The 20,459-nt window shown below is 43.0% G+C and overlaps 1 protein-coding gene across 5 annotated transcripts in view; it reads right to left on the bottom strand.

The window, feature by feature from the left end:
• dscamb (Down syndrome cell adhesion molecule b) overlaps positions 1-20,459 on the bottom strand; it is a 121,270-nt gene that overhangs the window by 66,392 nt on the left and 34,419 nt on the right. The window lies entirely within an intron of this gene.

Here is a 20,459-nt window from a genome sequence, read left to right as displayed (position 1 = left end):
TAAGCTGAAGCTGGTGGTGAAAAGCTGCCGACCCCCTGAAGTGCATTCCAGCTGGCCTCATATTGTTTAATGTTTGAGGATCATCTGGACTCCGGTAAACAATGAACGTCAATTTGTTTCAGAAGAAGGGATTATAGAAGTCCACATGTCCACCAAAACATATGAAAATACTCCTGTAAATGAAATGAAACGATAATCTCTCTGTTAAAGCACATGAAGCAGATTAGAGGACCATATACGGCGTGCAAATGAACCACATCCTCAGCATTAACATAATCTATTTTCATGTCCAAGAAGTAAAGGAACTGTAATTCAGAATAATTACCTTGACAGATTCTTTCTTGGTCAAGTTCTTCATATTTTCCAGTTCACTTCAGTTAATGTTTCTTAATCTGTACCGTAAATCCGAAAACTTCAGTCAACATCTCACTGTGCAGGTGAGATCAGTCCAGTGAATATTAATAAACAGACGATAGCCTTTGTTATGAAACATTTCAAGATGAAGCTGCAGCGGCCCGTCCCATATTCTATTTCATCTTCACATACCTGTCGAGCGGGCCTCGGCCTGATTTCTGATGCTGCGTCTCTCATGTGTTTGCAGTGAGAACAGAAAGTGTCAAGCTCAAGAGTCGAAACATAACCCCATCCGGAATTTTAATGACAGAGTGGACAGAGAAACAGTGGAAAGGACAGGCGAAAGAAACCCACACGCTCCAAGGTCATCGCTCATGTTGTGCATTTAAGAAAGTAATTAATTAAGGACTGCTTTCAGAGCAAAACAAAGACTGGAACAAAGGTCACGTTATACTGTCTTGCAAGTGCCACAGTCTGCAGCTTCGCAGTGAAAAGTTCAGTGACTTTTATGGAAATTGTTGGAGTTTCAACTAAAAAAAGAAATTTAAAGCCTTAAAGACACTCCGCTGAATGGGATGAAAATATTATAACTATTATTTGTTTTAAAAAAAAATAAATTTTCTAAACAGTCATGCTAGTCATGTTGATATATAGAAATAAAAGATATATGGAGCATAAAGACACACACATACACACAAATTAATATCCTCCAGCCGTAACTTATACTAATATTTTCGTATCTTTCAAGTCAGTGTTTTTGGTTCATGTACAGGTGTGCCAAAGAAATATTAAGAATCGAAAGTGGTTCAGCTGCTAAATTTGTACATTCATCATGAGGAGATTGTTCCTCACTGAGCCAGTCGCTCAGTCACATGGTCACTCTGTGTCATTTGTAAATTGAGAGATCAGATTTTCCGGTTTACACAAACATGAAATAGATGAAATGATCAGATTGGTACACAGTTTTATTTGTGACAGTTATAGGTGGATTCGTTATCAGAGAAAAACCAGGCGTTATAGATGTCCTGAAGAATAATCTCAAGTACAGTTTGCTATAACGACCTTCGCCCCAAACTGACCTACACTGTCTTTACCATCACACCCACACAAATGTCAAATTATATTTGAAATATTCAGAGATTTTTTGGTATTATACTATTGAAGGCCCTCACACACCAGTCCATTGAAGAGTAATGATGTCAACAAATAAAGCTAACATGAGAAAACAGGTAGGATTATCTAAAAAAAAAAAAAAAGAAAAAAAAAAAAGCACAAATGTGCTGTTTGCCTGACATATTTAAGCTGATTCATTGTTGGATTCTCTCTCTTTGTCTCTCGCACACACACACACACACACACACACACAAGGGAGATTAGTCACTTCTCAATGGAAACTTAAGCAGACAGTCAACCACTTAACCAGCCTAATAGGGGTTATTTCCAGTGTAAGATTTCATTTAACATCTGATGACAAGCCTCACGTGACTCCTCCCAACAGAACTACGGGAGATAGAGACGTCGTTGCCACAGAGCCCTGGAAACGAGACACTCCAGCATTTGCATAGGGCTTAATTTGATCTACTTGAGATTGCAACCTCCTTCCACTTGATGTAATTAGACCAAGAGATGTGACTAATTAAGTTGACGGTGAGAAACGAGAGCACTGCAATGGCAGCTGATGGAACGGCGGAGTCAGACGACAGTAAATATTGACAAGGGAAGTTGATTGGGAGCAAACGGCGTCACGGGGTGAGGACTGTAAGGGTTGGAGCCGAGCCGGGCTATTCATCATTCATCTCGCGTAACGTGAATACATGTGTTGTATGCATTTGTGTACCGCGATGTGCACGGGGTAGTGAAGAGACAAATGATTTAAACTCAGGAATGTGATCATTGATTAGATGAATCCAGGAACCAGGTGTGGAGTCATGTCGTTACAAGATCACCATAGAAGCTGAGTGAGGGTGATGCTCCGATTTGAAAAACAGGAAGCCACTATACATGTTCGAGAGCTTCTCCGTGCATAACTTCTCTGCCTAATCGTCCCCTTTGAAGTGATCTGAGGAGAGTATGTGAATCTGAGGACGAAAGGACTTGAATTAACCCATGAGGTGAATGAATCACTCCTGAGATGAGTGCTCTCCCCCAACAGAGAATAAAAAAAGCTTGCTGCATTGCTGCTGTGCCTGTGCAGCATCACAACATTACCGCATCTTTTTTTTTTTTTCAGCTGAGGTCCTTCCCAGAATTTCAAACAAAGTAAGAGAAAGGGAAATCACTTCATTTTCATGGAATCGGTGAGCTCGGCAAATTAGTTTGCGGGGTCAAATAAAGCCATGCAAATCATTTATGTGCAGAGTTAAACCTCAGTGATCCTTGTGATGGAAACGTGCTCAGCCGGTTTGTTTCAAACCATTTATAAAAGGTGCTGATATGTGAAATCAGAAGAAATTGCCAATAGTGCCATAACCAACACTGTACAGCATCCTCAATGAAAGAAAACTCAAATGTTGTCCGGATTTGAAGATTTACTTTTGTTTTTCTGTTTTCATTGTCAAAGCAGGAGAATAATAAAATCAGCTGCCTCCAAACAGTCATTTTAAGGAGCTTGCACACCCACACAAGTATTTAAAGATATTCTAACCTAATAACACCAAACTGAAGCTGAACATTTCAAAGGTGAACTGTTTTAAATTTTTAACGGCTAAAGCACATTTTTAAAATAATGTAGCGCAAGTCTAGAGATGGCTCGGCACAAACGGAGCAAGCGCAGCCACTCAGGAGAAAGAAACGCGATCTGACAAGAAAACTGTGTGTTTATGAATCTGTTGTCGTCAGAGAAATAAAATCCTTGAATGCAGTTGGAATTAAATGGGACACACTGTGTCTGATTCAGACATTTAGTTTGTGCCGGTTAATCCCAGTAATACAAACAACTAGTGGTGCATGTAAATTGGTTTTGATTAAACTTTAAGTAAGTGTTTATAACAACAAATGAAACGCTACATGATATGCCTCAAAGACCACAAACACACATAATTAAGATGCGCATGTTTACTCGGCTATATTAAGCCCCTGTCGGCTGCGTCTTCGCGCATCGTATATTCGGTCCCTGACGAGCGCATTATATGGCCCTAAACGAGAGCCTCTTAACCTGTTGCACACACTCATATTCCAGTCCAAGTGGCCTGCCCATTAACATTTGGCAGATGTGTTTTCCCAGATGAAATACTCAGGTCTGAACCACTAAAGGTCTCCTGAAATGTTGAGTTGCGTAATTGCCAATCTGTGCAAGGCCCAGAGGCCTCATTCATTTCATTTAGGGCTTTTATGGTGCCGCAGCAGTTGGAGTGACTTTAAAAGTACATAAAGGAACAGATGTTAACATCACACTGCCAGTCCGCTCTGCCAGATCCTCGCTTTCAGTGCGTTGGATCTCGCTGTTTATCAACCTTCAACTGGTTGTGATCACGGTCATGTATAAAAATAACTTCTTCCTTTTTAAAAAAAAAAAAAAAAAAAAAAAATCTCAAAGGATTTCACATTTTCGTTCTCATTAGATATGATCGCAGAATGTGATTCACCGAGCTTCAATGGAGCCACTAAGCAAGGCAGAGCAAGCAGCACCCACACACACTTTTACCTTTAATTGAATTTTAATCTGTGTTTGCGGTCACAAATCATGCGGCGCAGGATAATTGTCTATTAACGATAATGTTATTGGATTTTTATGGAAATGCCCAGGCAGCAAACCAAACTTGTGGTGTGGTCACGAGCAGACAGTGTAATCAGCAGATGTTCCTGGCAGCGCAGCAGCTTTTGTTTCTAGAAACATCCTGGCCCGGCAGACAGAGTGGGATTCTCGTGTGCAAAGAGCAGATACAAGACAATGGCAGTTCTGCCTCCATGCTGCCTCTCTTCCCTGTGATATATCTTTTCTTTTTTTTGTGTGTGTCTGCACCTCTCTCTCTCTCTCTCTCTCTCTCTCTGTCCTCCAGTGGTCTCATTAGGGCGGGACTGTGAAGGGAAGGTGAGATGGTTACTGTGACAACAGCAGAGAATGATAGGCAGAGTGGCAGAGAGCTGTGTGTGTGTGTGTGTGTGTGTGTGTGTGTGTGTGTGTGTGTGTGTGTGTGTGTGTGTGTGTGTGCGTGTGTGTGTGTGTGTGTGTGTGAGTGTGCACAATATGATACTTTTACTGTACAGTAGATGTGCTGGAGGATCACAATAAGAGAAGAGAAGAGAAAAGAAGGGAAGGGAAGAGAAGTAAACAACAAGAGGCGAGACAACAAAACACTATTGCATAATTGAGTAGGCCATCCATTAAAGTCCTTATCTATTTCAGGGGAATTAGGCACACAGAGTCTGCTCGCTGCACCGCAGTGCCAGTAAATGATGGGCAGCACTGAGGGGCAGAGCTAAGATTAGACCGGAGTGATTGACAGGTTGATAGAGCCAACTGGAAGCCTGCCATTCCTCTCTTAAGATAGTCTCCTTACAGTAATGAAGCAGAGTGAGCCAGCTCTACATGAGGGCATCAGCAGCCAAGGAGATAATGAGGAAGTTGAGGACATTTTGTGCAATTCTTCTCCTCTTTCTTTTTTGACTTACTCTCTATTGGAGGGATTCAAACAAACAGAAGGAAATGTTATTGGTGCTTGAAGGCCTCCTGACTTTAACTGAAACTTTACAATGAGCAAAAAATAAAGAAAGAAAGAAAACATACAGAAAAACCAAGTCAAAGAGAGAAGTCTTCCTCAAGAGGAGATGGAGGAGAGAGCGCTGTGGGAGGTCAGCAGTGCGTCTCTGTGTTTCGGTCGGCGGCCTCCTGTGGTGTGGGTGACCTTTCCCAATACCACACAGCTCTGCAAGACTCTCATCAAACCAGCTGGGAGGTGACAAAATGGCCTTATGGGAGACACGATACTCACAACGAAGATATACGCGGGGGTAAACCACACACCGGAGCAAGCAGCTGGCTGAGAAATATGGTCTGACCCCGGTCATTGGTTCACTTTCCATTTCCGACAGCGGGGTATTTAAGGTCAGGCATGGCAGAGGAGAGATATCTGGCATTAGATGTATGAAGGCTTGTAACTATGATTCATACCTGTACAAATAAAGTCTGTGAAATTGCACTGCACAGATTTTCCAGTGGGGAAAGAAGAGTGCTCTGATCAATCACCAGGGTCACTTGTCTCCGCACATACAAATACTTTTCTTCACCCTGACAAATAATGAGTGCATATGCACTAAGTCTGATACAAATATACTGAAGTCAGAAGTAAAAAAAATAAAAAAAAAATAACCAAAATATGAATTATTTCATTTAGAATGAGAATCTGGATGTGATAAGACGGCCCCAAGGGAAAGCCAAAAAGCATTTGGAGGACTTCACTGAATAAAAATGTCCTTTTCAACATTAATTAGCTTAAGAGAATCCGGCAAGAGTCAGAGAGTGAGAGGAAGAATGTGGAAAACGAGAGATGAAAGGAAAAGATGATAAGGCTGGTGTGTCTGCATTAAATGGAGCAGAATATGTAAAAGCGCAGCTTGTGTGACACACTGACACGCTACGCTTCCTTTTAAGCTCCGCTGTTCTGGTTCAGATACCTCCTGTGAACCAACCTGTACCGACCGACACATGTAGCACACACACACACACACACACACACACACACACACACACACACACACACACACACACACACACATACACACACACAGGAGTAGTGACTTCGTCTTTGTGCTGTGGCCTCATACGCTGTTCGGCCCTCTGCTGTCAGCAGTGACAGTTTTGCTCCAAATGACCAAACACACATACACACACAAACACACACACACACACACACACACAAAGCAACCCAAATTGAAGCAGCAGTAATCTGATTATGTGGCAGCTGTCACAGACGGTGTGTTTTATGAGTCGCTGCACACACATGGTTACACTTGCAGACGCACATATGAGAACCTAAGCATTTGTCCAAACACACACCGAGCCCACCCACTTCTTACTGACGATCATTTGGTTCACGAAGGGCCCATTTGAATGAAGGTAAGATAATGGAGAAAAAAGATTTAAGTCTGAGTGATTCTGAGAAATTGAATGTGCAAATCAGGCAGCAGCTCGATATCAGCACCTTGTTCCAAATCCTTTCAACACTGATTGCACATTATAGACGAATGCAGCACAACTAGATAGAACTCTGTCAATAAAAATGGAACAGACTCGGGGGTGTTGGTGTCTTCCATCCAACTAAACACACACACACATACACACACATACACACACACGCACACACACACACACACCAGTCTATTTTATTCCCAGACTCTTGGCATATCTCATCATTTCTTCACATTTCTTACCATTTCAGAGTTAATGGGAAAAAATGGAAATGCGGCTGCCAGTCACACAGTCACACAGTCGTACTGCGAATATCTGGAGTGAGGCTTCCCCTGCCACAGCGACGGAAACACATCTAGTGACAAATGAGTCAGGAGGACCATCAGTGGTCAGTCTGCAGATAGCGAGTCAATCAGTCAGCAAATTGAGAACCAACAATTTAGTGGGTCACTCAGTTAATTCATGACTAAACTGAGTCAGCCGCACAGCTGATGAGAGGACCGCTCGCACAGCCGCTCAGTCAGTCGGTCAGTCAGTCAGCCAACCAGACAGTAAGTCTCCACTTGAGTCGGTCAGTTAGTCGGCTGACCAGACAGTTAATTAGAGTCAATATGTTAATCAGTGACTGCTGTCAGTCAGCCAGTTGGTGTGATAATGATGAACCAGCAGCTCATGAAGGATAATGACAGTCAGTCTCACGCGGCCAGATGTTTCTTTATAGCCCGTTTCAGGACGTGACAACATGTGAACAGATCCAGCCCACTGAAGCTGTCAACTGGGAATAAAGCTGGAGCGGCTGATGGATAAATAATCTTTCTTTTCACCGATACGACTCACAAGATTTACAGTGACAGGAAGAGGGAGGAATCGGAGATGACCCCCCCAACTGACGCCCGAGGTCAAAGTCACCGGCTTGCGTGGAAAACACTCGCTAAACCAGACTAACAGATCAAAAATTAGCAAGCAGCTGGAAACTGTTTGCTCTCGTCTGCTGTGAGAGCTTTCTCTTACAGCAGGGGAGGTGGAACAGACTGCATAATGCCGAGAAAGAGAAGGAGGGAGAGAAGAGTGGCAATGCGAGGTCTCTCTGATCACATCCGCACATGCACATCAAAAATCAGAGGCGGCAAACGTTCACTTTCATCATCTGAGAGCCGTTTGCTGAGGGGAATTGCAGTTTGTCATTGTCTTTGACGGCCACGGGAAAAATTGCGCGTGCGGTGGGTGTATGTGTGCGCATGTGGTTGCTCGTGAATGTAGGTGTGTGTGTGTGTGTGTGTGTGTGTGTGTGTGTGTGTGTGTGTGTGTGTGTGTGTGAGTGTGAGCGGGATACAGTCAGGTCGGCACCACTCCAAGTCGGCCCCGGCCAACTCGGCACCGCCCCGGGATACAGTCAACTCGGCATCAAGCCAAGTCGGCATCAAGCTAAGTCGGCATCAAGCCAAGTCGGCCTCGCGGGCGGGGGGGCTCTCGAGTGGCCGAGTTGGTCGGTGCGGACTTGACTGTAAGCTGCTTACCAACTCGGCCAAAAGCGTCTTTCTTTCTTTTTTAATCACGATGGTGGATAATGTACCTGGGAGCTTCATGTTTGACGTCCGAGTAGCTTAGCTACAAGCGCGCAGCGCTTACCGCCCCGGGATACAGTCAACTCGGCATCAAGCCAAGTCGGCATCAAGCTAAGTCGGCATCAAGCCAAGTCGGCCTCGCGGGCGGGGGGGCTCTCGAGTGGCCGAGTTGGTCGGTGCGGACTTGAGTGTAAGCTGCTTACCAACTCGGCCAAAAGCGTCTTTCTTTCTTTTTTAATCACGATGGTGGATAATGTACCTGGGAGCTTCATGTTTGACGTCCGAGTAGCTTAGCTACAAGCGCGCAGCGCTTAGCGGCTGTCTGGTCATGTGACCGGTCCCAAGGCATTCTGGGAATCGTAGTGCAGCGATGCCGACTGCGCCGCGACGATTTGCAGTTTTTTTCGTGCCGGCAGCGCCGCTTCTCCTCACGTAGCAGGCAGGGGACTGGAGGACAAACTGTGTGGTTATGGTGACTGACAGGTTAGAGGTGGAGAATGGACCTGGAGCTTCATGGTTGACGTCCTGTTTGAACCGAGTAGCTTAGCTACGAGCGCACAGCGCGAGCGGCTGTCTGGTCATGTGACCAGATCATGTGACCGGCATGTGATCCGCGAACGCAGCATGATCAAACCAGTCGCCTGCAATATAATTTTATTGTAATGTTCTCCACCCCCGAAGTTTGGTCAGCCAGTACAATTAATTTATTTTTACCCAATCAGTGGAAACCTAGGAAGACCGAAGCTGCATGACGAACTCGATCATACTTGTTGTATTGCATCCCAACCACAACAAAATACCTGTATTGCATTATGCTTATGCTGATTTGTTCATTTCTGATCAACATTGTTAGTTTATCAGTCATTATTCTTTTCTTTAACAAACATTGTCATTTGCAAAAGCATGTATTTTGTTGTAAATGTTGTTTGCCCGCCATCTAGTGTGCGTCAACAGTAATAGCAACTGGGACTGTAATATCAAACGATTACCAGTAGTACATGTTAAGCTGTTCATATGGTTTCTTGGCGTTCATAAGCTCATAAACGTAGCCCTCCGGTAAAATATTATATACATTTCATCTAATTGTACTGGCTGACCAAACTTCAGGGGTGGAGAACATTACAATAAAATTATAATGCAGACGACTGGTTTGATCATGCGGCGTTCGCGGATCACATGCCGGTCACATGATCTGGTCACATGACCAGACAGCCGCTCGCGCTGTGCGCTCGTAGCTAAGCTACTGGGTTCAAACAGGACGTCAACCATGAAGCTCCAGGTCCATTCTCCACCTCTAACCTGTCAGTCACCATAACCACACAGTTTGTCCTCCAGTCCCCTGCCTGCTACGTGAGGAGAAGCGGCGCTGCCGGCACGAAAAAAAACTGCAAATCGTCGCGGCGCAGTCGGCATCGCTGCACTACGATTCCCAGAATGCCTTGGGACCGGTCACATGACCAGACAGCCGCTAAGCGCTGCGCGCTTGTAGCTAAGCTACTCGGACGTCAAACATGAAGCTCCCAGGTACATTATCCACCATCGTGATTAAAAAAGAAAGAAAGACGCTTTTGGCCGAGTTGGTAAGCAGCTTACAGTCAAGTCCGCACCGACCAACTCGGCCACTCGAGAGCCCCCCCGCCCGCGAGGCCGACTTGGCTTGATGCCGACTTAGCTTGATGCCGACTTGGCTTGATGCCGAGTTGACTGTATCCCGGGGCGGTGCCGAGTTGGCCGGGGCCGACTTGGAGTGGTGCCGACCTGACTGTAAACCAGTGTGAGCGGCTGTGCATGTGTCTCTGTGTGTATTTAAGATGACACAGGGGGTGGCCGTGCTTACAAACAGAATGGCATATGGTGCCGTGCTTTTTGGCAATCAGGAGTGACAAGTGAGCAGGGGAATCAGCAGCGAACGCAGGGTGTGCTAAAGGGTTGGGGGTAGCAATGGGAGGGCTTTGCTTAACGATCTCATCTGCGTATGTGTGTGGGTGTACGTGCGCGTGCGTGCACGTGTGTGTGTGTGTCTCTATTCTCACCCCTAGGCAATACAGAGCTGCTTTATGTAGATGAATGTGGAACAGGTCTTGCCATTTAGCGGTGTTATATAAATACATTATAACAATACTGAGCAGGAGCTCAGCGCAGAGCGGCTCTGAACGCAATGTCAACAGTTGCCTCAGGGCACATTTTTCTTCCTTACTGCGTTCAAATTGCAAGATGAAAATGTTTCTCAAAGGCCCAACACTCCACCTTCCTCTGCCATCCCAACGCATAAACACCCTCCTTCCTGCCACGCTAATTGCAGGTCTCACAAGGCAGAGCAATTGGTGTGCGGGGCCCTCGGAGACTTGTCCAATTTACTGGCTGGTGTCTTCTGTGTTCAAGAAGTGACTTACTAACAAGCACTGTGTCGATCTTTCAGCAAACTTCTGTCATTTGTGATTGACTTGAGGATTATTTCCGGCAAAAATACAGTTTTCAAAGTAGCTGCAAGCTATAGAACTGCATAAATATCAAGAGTTTTAGAAGTGTAGATTAGCATCAGCATTGGTCTATTATTTTGCTGAGGCCCAAAAGAGCTGAGGTCATATTAGGGTCTAGAAAGTGAATTTAATTCATAAGACTAAGGAAGGGGCAGCAGGTGGCTCTCTTCCATCTACTGTTCTCATTTCTGTACGTTGGAGTCTTAGAACCTGATCTACTAAAGGTCTGTGCAATTAAAAATGCTTGTAAACTTAATATGGAGCGCACACGAGTGGGAGCTGATGTGCTAATTGAACGAAATGAGAATTCTGATTTGCCTTCATGATTATGGACGAACAGGCGTGTGTTAAAGAGCCAAACTGAGGAGTTTATGCAACTAGATTAATGTACAAATCACAATATGACTTAAGACTGAAAATACTTGTGTCGGTAATGATTGCGTCTGTTTTTAAGGAAGTGTAAATCACCTGAGCCTTTGCAGAGACGCTGCTGTTGATGTGATATGCTACATCTCCTCGCCTGGCTCCCCACGACGTTTAGCTCCTCACATTATCATGAGGGTTTTATGTGGTGGGATCTTTTCTGAATCTCTTCTGCTGCTCCTTTTTCCCCCAAAGCTTTGTCTTGTTTGTTTCCATGCTCCAATATGTTTCATAAATTTCACTACAGGCAAAAAAACCATGGTATTCCATATCATTTTGTGCTTGTGGCTTCAAAAGTAACAATGAAAACAACACAGTTTCTACCAGATTGTTCTTGTACCTTCATTTGAATACGACTGCGACGAGCTACACATCTGCACCGGATGCACCAGCCAGAGAAAATCAGAAGCCAATCGAGACGACAACACACAAGGAAACAGAAAAAGACTAGATTTGCAAAGTACTTTCAGCTAAACATTGGGGAGACTTCCTCGGTGAAGTGTATTAACTTGTCAAAAAAAAAAAATAACGGACCTTTAATTAGCCTCGAATATAACCCTGTGTTCAGTCCAGTCGGGCTCTGAGTAATGCAGGGAGAATTATTGGCTAGCGTTAGCAGAATGACAGCTATTGTGAATCTTGATGTGCATGAACGCCATGCTGATTGCTGCCTCACTGTACATGGCCCAGGCCTCCTGGATAATAGGAGACTATTTTTAGAACAGCAGAGAGAGATGGGGGGGGGGGGGGGGGGGGGGGGGGGGGGGTGGATCGGGAGAGTGACTGAGAGAAAGTCTAGGGATGAGGCCGAGGGGGAGAAAAGGAGGTGAGAGAGAAAGGGAGACCGCATTGACAATCATGCAACACTGAAGTAGCAAAGGGAAGACAGGAAAATGTTATGGGCAACCAAGCAACTAATAAGCTTGAACCTCAGCACTCTGCATAATGCGACAGCTCATTACCGCCCAATTAGGCATTACAATGCCTTGCTTACTGAGGTTTATTGATGCAAATCAACCAGGAAAAGATACCCCGGTGCCAAAAAAACAGGAGGTGAAATTGGATGAGAATTTGTCGAAAGTACAGGCTCTGTGGCAGTTCAATCAATTTACAAAGTCTCTGTGGGGGAGGTTATCCAAATTAGTATGTGATTCCCACAATATGGAGCTGATTTTTACATCGTCTCGTTATGAAGCGGCTTAGATTTCCTGCGATGATATTTTGATGACCCTTTTTGTAGCGCTCAGCCGCACGCTGTTTCCACTGATGTCATTAATTACGCCATCTGTCTGACACTCACTTACTTTGTGCCCAACGTCCTCGTTTACCTTTTTACCATTCCTCACTGCTGATCAATCGCATAATCTCATGAGAGCTGAAATAAGACAGTGTAAAGGTGGCAAAAAATAAAAATAAAAATATAAATCTAAGGACTCATTTTAACATGGACCCATGTTACATAAAACCAGGCCTTGTAGTTCCATCCAAATGTTTCTTCCTGCAGACAGCCAACAGGACAATTTAATTTCTTTATTTTCTTGTGGATTTTTAATTCCCCTCCTCCCATATGCTGCCTACATGGATTATCACATGCTACTAAACTCAGTCCGGATCAAGCCTGAGGTAATTACTTTAAATACATAATACTGTGTGTATTTGTGCCTGTGTGTGTGTGTGTGTGTGTGTGTGTGTGTGTGTGTGTGTGTGTGCAGGCTGCAAACCTCAATACTGAAGCTAAAAGGAGAGACTGTTCCAACACTTTCAGCCCGACTGTGCTCTATAAAGCAGACTCAAACTAACCTTAAACTCCAGATAAACATGCCCTGCTTTATATGAAAGACTACTGATAATTGTTTTGTAAAAGTGACAAGAGAAAATTGTAAAATGCAGAGTTAAGATGTTGCTGCTACCATATGAGTGACCAGCATTACATCTCTATGTCCTAATATTGTGGGACTGTATTTATTAAAAGCATATCACAATTCATTATCGATATTAGAGAATGTAAAACACTTAATTTGAGAGTTTTTGAAACATTGAGAGATTTTGTCAGCACGATTAAATTCAAAATATTCAAATCAATTTGCTGCTCACTGTCTATGTAGTGAATTGCTTATACTTATACTCATTGTAATATGCACATCCACAATTCTTTGTAAATTATTAAACTTTTGTTTTGTCCACGTTGAGTCTCGCTTGCTGCGGCGCGGCCTCAGCATCTGCTTTAGCTGTGTGTGTCCAATTAATTCACTGGACAATTACTTTGGTCATCTATCTGCTTGTGTAAAACAGCTATTTGAAATGATCAGTCACATTTGCTCTCTCTGAAGCTTCTGGTGGAGGGATTTGGTCTTTTTTTTTTTTTTTTACGACATCATTTGGGGAGGAGGGAGACAAAGCAGAGTGGGGAAAAAAAAAAAAAAAAAAAAAACAGTCTCCATTTTGTTTCCTTCCCAAGGACAGAGAGGAAGGAAGACACTCGCACAGAATATCTCCCCAAATATGTCCAATTCAATGAGAGGCTTTGCCAATCAGTCACACACATACATACACACACACACACACACACACACTGCACCCAGGCCATGATAAACACAGGCATTCACTTCAAAATAAAGAAGGGGAAAAAAAAACCACCCATGTACACACACACAAACACACGCACACACAGACGCGCGCGCACACACACACACACACACACACACACACACACACACACACACACACACACACCCTCAGCCTAGGTCGAGCTAATATTCACGCGTGTCAGGTGGAACGGTCCATTCGGGCTGAGAACAGAGGGGTGCGCACTCAGGTCTACTCGCCATAATGGGCCAGTGGTGTAGTCCGATAAAGGGCAGCCATCTATCTGCACCCACCCAGTCAACTCTGACACTGTTTCCACGGAAACGCCACCCGCAGGAGACAGAGAGGGAGGGAGGGACCTTGAGGGAGCATATTCTCCTGTGCTGTCAGAGTGCCAGGAGGAAGGAGAACATGGATGGAGTGATAGCACGGTGGAGGAGTGGGAGGAAGGACAGGGGTGAGGGTACAACGGAGGGGTGCACCAGCCACCTCACAGGGGATAGGTTTAATCAGACATGGCACACACACACACGCACGCACGCACGCACGCACCTAGACATTCTGTGTGCACATACCAACATGCATTTGAGATGATGCGGTTTTCCTGCATGCAAACATCACGTTCGCCTTTACAAAATGTGAACCAAAAAAAAAAAAAAAAGACACGTCGTATTTCATTTTGAGATCATTTTCTTCGCCTTGTCCACAATGTGCGAGAGAAACAGGGGAGCCACTGCTGCAAACAGCTGAGAGAGAGCTGTTCGCATAGCCAGGCCCACTGCACCATCATCCACAACACACTGTCACTTCCAATAATGTCTCACATTAACAAGTTTATCACTCATCATATGGGCTGTGTCATGCATTTGTTCATCCTGATCCATTCATTTGCAGAATATATGACTCTGGAAGCTTTAACTATACACTGTGTGAGAATAGAGCGAGCTATTATTCTTTATGTATGGTATATATGAAAGCTATTGGAATATAATAGCCTTATTGTCAATATTAGACTGCCATTTTGATAAACACTGTATACATGTTATATAGTGTATTTCTGTAGATACACGTGAAATGCTGAGGAAAATGGGAATGAAGATGATTACAGTGAAGAGAAAATACAGCCAGAGGATCACCGATAAAGGAGCAACACCTGTATGAAGTGGTCAAAGTCAGAGCATTCATGCAAGAGTTGTGTGCATCATTTAAAAAACAAAAGCTTTCCTGTCAAAGCTCTTCACCCAATCTTGATACAGTTGAGATGAGATGAATATGGCATATTCAGCGCAGGCATTCCTATTTATAGCTCTGAATATACACTCAAGATAATAGTTTTAATGTGGGTATAAATCCTCTTTGAAACTATAAAGCAGATTTTTCTCAATACTCCAATAATACTGCCAGTTATGATAATTTGGTTCATTATGTCTATGCAAAGGAAAAAGTACGGTATGGTACAGTAAAAGTAAAGTACAGCCAACCAAAACACATTTTGTAGATTGTGTAAACACATCTTGGAATAAATGTGTTCTTATTGTAATTGTTTGTTAATTTTTCCTTTCAAACACATCATTTCCATTGATAAAACCTGAACATTAGCTACCTCTAAGTCAGTCATCATCAGAAAAACACAATCTAATAATTATTAGAAGTTCTCATTTATATCAACAATTTCATATTATATACATTTATACACATATATATATATATATATATATATTTCTCACATTTTGTGGATTTTAAAGGCTTTGATATTGTTTCTCTTCACATGCTTTACTATTATACAACCAAAATTCCTTTCTACAGTCATTATCACCATTCTTACAAATCCACAGCACATAAAACCAGTCTGCACAGCACTAAACTACAGCGAACCGCGCCATCCCACAGCCGGTAGCACCAATTAGAAGGTGTAATCTCTGCACATCTATCTGCCAGGAGGCCCGGGCGCAAATGTTGAGCAAAGAGAGAGCCAGAGAGGAAGAGAGAGACGGTGAGAGAATATTCATCATTACTAACGGACAGAGTCGTCTGTACAGGAGGCCTCATCCACCTTCTTTGTACAAGCTGAGATTTCCTGGACTTTCTGTAATCAGATGACACACACAGCCGCCTCCTGTTTTCTCTTGTAATTTTGGCCTCAGACAGACGACTCCGAGCACCACCACTTTTGTTGTCCAGTCTGTTAACATACTGTAATTGGGAAGTTGTAAAACCAAAGGATTTCTCGTCCATCCATCCTAATGCTGTCATCCTCCTTCTGCTTGGCCGCTGATTACAGTCTGTGTACTGTCTGGCTGCATAACACTGACTTAATGTTATTTCGGGAGAGCAGAGCCACTGCAGCGACCCAGATGTCCATATACTATAATCTAATCTAAGATGATTCTGGCTCCGGATTGGCTAATCCAACACCACTCTTCCTAATCTGACGTCTAATAGATGACATCTGGACAAGATGACACAAAAAACACGGCCAGAAAACAGCCTGATTGACTTGTTTGAGAACAACAATCTTGTCTGTACAGTAACTTCATTTATGTAAGTATTTGTTTATCTGCATGTTTGCCACTAAATAACACAGACAGACATTTTTTTGGGGGACCAAATCTGATGAGGACCCACTGCAGTGACGGCCCACCACTACATTTTTAATCAAATGGTATTACAAAGCCCCAGTGATGTGACTTTGGTGAACTATTATTAAAATGCCAACATCAGAAGTTGGCTTTTGGGAGTAAATACTGAATAAATATTTAAAACACACTCCTGATGTGCGTCTCTTCCTTTGCCAGACGTCATGCACTGCATTCACACTTCAGCATAAAAAGAAATGAATAAGTAGAGAGTCTATTTCTGCTGGTGTCAACACGTTCTTCTGAGTGTCTAATGGATCAAATCATCAATAATCAATTGAATCTGTCACCTGGGGAAGGCACCTCCTCTCATTTCCACCACTTTTTTCTCCCCCTCTGTCCACTCTGGAGGTGTGATACCAACCTTAAAAGGATGTCCTCCTGTCTTTTTTTCCAGCTGCAGGAGACCTTCTCAAAGAGCATAGCAACAGACCTGTCTTCCCTGTAAAAATAGGATTGGCCTCTGTGAAGCCGACACAACGCCACGAGATACAACACACACTTCACTTCATTGATTATGCGCCTGAGCCCCTCAGAGCCCGCCTTTACAAGTGATGTCTTTCCCTCTTTGCTTTGCTCGCTCCTCTCGCTGCTCCCATTTTCACCCTCTTTGCTCTGATTTTGAGTCATTTACCTGAAACGCCATCAATATTTAATCCCTTCTGGAGGAGAGGACTCCCATTTATTTTTGTATATTTCTATTGTCTTCACTGGATAATGAAATGTTAATGTTAATGACATGCTGTAAACACAGTCTGAAAGCAACTCCTTGTTGCAAACCCCAGAAAGCAAAGGCCGTCTACACAGGCAGATCCCTTATAGGAGAAAAAAAAAAAAAAGCTTTTGCCTTATAGTAATTCTGAGCGCATACTTTGATTTTGATTTTAGGGGGTTATTTAGCAAAGGTTATTATGTTTTTATTATCAAGCTCTTCAAGATATCCAATGAATGCAGATAAAGCTTTTAACAGTTCTGCAGTAAGAGTGACTTTTGCATCTTATTCCAATAGGAATATTTAGGATATATATATATATATGTAAAGTCCTTAAAAATCAATTTCTGCCATGAGCATAATGGGACTAGAAGGCCTAAAATACAACTATAATCGTTTTTGTGACGCAACACAATATATTTGATGTTTTGTTCTTAGAATATTTCTGACATGTATTTAACTGCAGTGGTCCTCTGAATAAGGGGTGGGGTGTATGAAAGGATTCTTTCCTGGTAATTAAATCTACTTAACACAGTTTTATTTTCAGATCCAGGTAAAACAACCCTGCCACATCTCACATGTCTTACAAGTGAAAATGACTCATTGTTCAGTTTCATCCCAAGCAGCAACTTTTGGTTGATTTCAGCATTTCGAATAAAATTCACAATTAAAGATTTGGCTGCTGATGGTTACAGGGTTTAATGAGCAAAACAATGAGCTAGTTAGATTCTGCATGGAAGTAATGAAGCAGTACAAGTGATAGCCAATACTCTTATGTCTAAATGTATCACTTCGTTCTCTTTTCATGACTTTAACATTACAGCCAGTTCTGAAAATGCGTCTTTAGACGCATGAAAAAAAACTGAAATTCCAAAAATTATGATGTATTTGCTAATACTATTTTCTAGACACACAAACACAAAATAAAATAAACATAAAATAAAAGTATGGCATGTCAGCAAGCTAAATTTCCCTCAATCCTGCCTCAAAACATACATGAAATCAGTTCTAAAACTAAAATATAGGAAATATCTACACACTCCATACTCTTCACGCTTTCCACTGTTGTGTTGCATATTTTCAGACACCATGCAGGTATTTCATGCCAGCTTTCAGCGGCTGTCTATTACCCTCCGATAGCACATTGTGAGAGTTATACAATGCAGGTGCCGGGGCAGAGGAGTCTGAGCAAACAAATACCCCGAGAGGTGGGGAGGGAGAGGACAGATGTAATGAAAGCTGTTGAGTGATGTGTTGGGGTTTTTTTCTTTATTGCTGTACACACTGTTGACTGAGACATACGAACAGGCAGCAGAGAGAGAGAGAGAGAACGACAGAGAGATGGTAGGTGTTTCAGCTTGAAAAAAAAAAAGGCTGGACTGCACTGTATGTATGAAAAATACTCCGATTTTTCTTTTTTTCTGGAAATAAATTTCATCTGCACATATATGATTAAACAAATATATGTATCTCAAGATGAATCTCTCAGCTGAAAAGTTCCCATTATTTAAAAAAAAAAAAAAAAAAGATTTTTTTTTTTCAAAGAGCATGTTCCCATTAATAGCTTCTCACCACATCTATTTGGGTTTGATTTTAAAGAACTCAGATTATGGGTTATCCTGGATTATGCAAAGGACCCAGTGCACAAACACTTATCAGTTTCATTTCTTTGTCCTCCCAATGATATTCATGCCAAATCCCACAGCGCTGTATCTTTGCTCACAGCTGGCAAGTGTAACTAAAGGATTATGCAAGCAGCTTCTACAAGCAAATAGATTTCTCCCTACTTCAGAGGAAACTGCTAGTTATGCAGTGAATATCTGTCCGCCAGGCATGCACAAAAACAGGACTCTCTTTTTCATTTTTGGACTTGTTTTAACAGCGCATTTCAGAGGGAGCTGGAGAGGGAAGAGTAGAAAGACGAGCAGGAGAGCAAAGAAAACACACAACAAAACCAGAGGGTCTGTCTGTGCACGGGCATAGCCCTTCTGTATCATACAGCTGATTGTACAGTAAGCCACCCCTGGATCACCTCCAGCTGTTCTGGTTCAACCCAGGTGGATGGGTGAATTGTATCTGAACTGCTCAAACGCCCAGTAAGACGAGGTGCTGCCACCATCCAGTGAGCTAATTCACATATGGCACTGGATAAACACTGATTGTCCACTGAGCTTCAGCCTATGAGCGACTGTCTCGCGCTGTCAGCCCTGCAGGAAGTAAAGAAAAGTAACATTTAGGAAGGTTGTCCTTTATAACATATCAACCTGAGCCTATGACGGCAATTCCAGATTGTCTGTGTGGCCTCCACACCGTCCCTGAGGGAGATGTGCATTAATTAGCATTGATCTGCAGCAAGAAAACACAGGGCGGATTGGGGCAGGTCCAAAGCTATCACAGATACAGGAGCTTACTTGAAATACAGCACAGAATACATTTACATTTTAGGAAGCTGACTGACAACCCCAACCAGAACAACGCAGCAGCGTCCAGGTGAAAGCCAGCCTGAAGACTTCCACCTGCTCCAAATATTTATTTTCCCATTCAGATCTCAAATAATCCAGGTTTGATTGCAGATCAATAAGTACGTTTTGAGTGGACATCAGAATCTGATTATGAGTCTTTTGCCGTCTCCCTGGGGTGCCTCTCAAGCCGTTGTTTCTAATACGCCGTGCATTACTCAGGGTCATAGTGCTGATCTAGGCTCCATAACCTGGATCCTTTTGATCATTTTTCTTCTGCAATGTCCTGAAAGCCATTATGTAAATGTTTCTAGATCAGCAGTCCTAATCGCAGACCAAAGATGCATTCCGCCTCGTCTTGCTGAGCAGGCAAGGCCTCTTTGAGCCATTAGGCTCCAAACGGCTGTGAATGCCTTGTTATGTGCATCGCAGTGTATCGCTGGAGTCTGAGGGAAAGCTGCTGATATCTAATTTACATTAGAAAAATAAATAAACACAGTCGCCAGACATCTTTGTGTGTGCAGCAAATACAATTTGGTCACATTCTCTTCATTTTATATTCCCCTCTTCCTCCCTCCTCGGCCACCCTGTCAGCCAGGTCTCGCAGAACCGGTTCTTTCGCACAGATTCTTGGATTTCTTTCAGATCCCTTCAAGAAAATGTGACCCAGCAGTTTCCCATTGATTAGCTTCAAACTTTAACAGCACACAACCATTGTGCTGAGATAATCATCCAAGAACAACAGCAGCACTTCATTTTTGAGCATATGGTGAAAAGTAACAGACTACCGAGCAAGAAATCCTCCATCGTCACGCAACAAACTAAAAAATGCGCCAGCCTCAAACAGAGAGGGAACGAAAGCCTTTGCAAATTTATCAATTGCAAGTTATGATTAAAAATGCTTTATTCTTCATTCACCAAAGGCAAAGTGTAAAGATTCTCCACTTCATGCGATAAATTAACTGGAGGTTGTTGGATGAAACTACCAGTTTAACCATCAAACACTTTAACTATTGATTCGTTTATAGATTATAATAGCAATAATTGTGGCATTGCATATGTCACACTAATATTGCAAAAATTCTACACAGAACCATGGAATAAACACTCTCTTGAT

This window comes from Salarias fasciatus, chromosome 14, assembly GCF_902148845.1.
Source record: "Salarias fasciatus chromosome 14, fSalaFa1.1, whole genome shotgun sequence".
In the NCBI taxonomy this organism is placed as follows: Eukaryota; Metazoa; Chordata; class Actinopteri; order Blenniiformes; family Blenniidae; genus Salarias; species Salarias fasciatus.
This window is presented reverse-complemented; position numbering and strand designations above follow the sequence as displayed.